Below are 1,935 nucleotides of genomic sequence, written 5' to 3' on the forward strand. Positions count from 1 at the left end.
AGGGCTCCTGGCGGGGGGGGGTCTCCCCCCGTCTTGCGCCCTCGGCTTGGTTCGCTCCGCACGGGTATACAAGCGGCGGCACGGGCGGGAACTCGGCGGTGCCACGTTGGCGGCCGGAGGGAGGGCCGGCTGTGTAATGTGGGGCTGAGTTACGTCGTATGCTTAAGTCCCAGGCTCAAGAGAGCAATCTTAAAAAGCCGACGGACAGCCTATACAGATCTTTATTTGTAGGGATCTGAAGGAGGTTTTGGTTGAAGTGACTTGTGTTCACAGAGTGAATTGGGTTGGGAAGGGCCTCTGAGGTTATGGAGTCCGGGCTGTGACCAGCTTCCTCAACTGCTCCTGGTGCTCCAGACCCTTGCCCAGCTCCTTTCCCTTCTCTGGACATGCTCCAGCAGCTCAGTTCTCTGTAGGGAATAGCCCAGAACTGGACACAGCACTCAATATGTGGCCTCAGCAGTGCCAGCACAGATACGGCCACTGCCCTGCTCCTGCTGCCACACCGCAGCAGGGACAGCCCAGGGGTTGTTGGCCTTCTCTCCTCCTGAGCACCACCAGCACCAGCACATGAACAGTCTCTCCATGGTCTTTGCCTGCCTACGGGCTAGAAAATATGTGAAATCTTGGGGTCTTCACACTCCATCAGACATCCATTCCAGCTAATACAGGAATTTGGCGTGTATCTCGGGTACAGCTTGGAAAAAAAAAGACCCAATAAATACACTTCCACTGAGTTTATGTATGATATTAAGGAAAACTCAGCAAAGCCAAGTGGTTAAAAAAATATTTAGATTAGAATTAAAAGTTGTGTAGGAAAACATACAGATATGTAAGTTTTCTTAACAAAAGCTTAGACATATTGAAATCATCTTAACCTTCCCAGTTCAGCCTTGGGAAGTTGCAGACCTACTACTATCTGGCTACATTTTTCAGAGTTCATACTAAAGGAACTAAAGAGTCCTAAGAGAACGCAACAAAATGTCTCATGAGGAATGGTTGCCTTCACCTTCTTAAACTCCTTTTTAGTAACAATTCTGTCCCCTCAGCAGCAGTGGCATCCTGGCAGTGAGTCTGAGAGGCAGCAGCTCTCTGGCCTGCACGGTGCTGCTGGCAGAGCCGGCTGCTGCCTCCTCAAGGCTCAGGTGGGCACCTGAGCTGCCTCACTGCATGGCCAAAGCCATCTCAGTGCTGCAGTGCAGGCCAGAGGGGCTGCACAGCTGCAAGCTGCAGGACTTGCCAGAGGGCCATCTTGTGAGTGGGCAGTGGTGTGAGTGGGACAGATGCCAGGCCAATGCCACCAACATCTGGACCCAGCGGGTGACTTTCTCTGTGTCCAAGCACCAGCCCATGCAGAGGGTGTCCAGCAGGTAAAAAACCTGATCTGTGGGCAGCTGGCCACCAGAGGCGTGGAGGAAGCACGTCTGCCCTAGCACCTGCTCCACAAGGCACAGGCACTCCAGCACCACAGGGATGCACCTGGCTGGTGGCTGCTCCGTGCTCTCCAGGCTGAAGGAGTGGCCAGGGGTGGCTGCAGGATGACCAGGGGGTGGTAGGTGCTGCACTTCTCCTGGAGGCTGCAGGCTTCAGGGCTGCTGTCTGTCCCGGCGGCTAGGTACAACTCTGGCATGAAACTCCTCTGGGAGAGCACTCGGCAGACACCGAGGAGCTCGTCCACCAGCTCCTTCAGCACCTTCGTGCTGGGCAGGCCCTGTGGTAGAATCACAGAAACACAGAGCAGCTGGGCTTGGGAGGGACCTTTAAAGGCTGTCTAGTCTGCCTCTGCAACAATGAGCAGGGACATTCTCAACTAGATCAGGTTGCTGACAGCCCACTCCAGCCTTATCCTGGATGTGCCCATTGGTGATGGGGTGGGCACAGCCAAAGTGCTGCCATCACTGTCTGCACCCCTGACCTGCTCCTCACTGCTGCCCTTCC

This window comes from Prinia subflava, chromosome Z (assembly GCF_021018805.1).
Source record: "Prinia subflava isolate CZ2003 ecotype Zambia chromosome Z, Cam_Psub_1.2, whole genome shotgun sequence".
Taxonomy (NCBI): domain Eukaryota; kingdom Metazoa; phylum Chordata; class Aves; order Passeriformes; family Cisticolidae; genus Prinia; species Prinia subflava.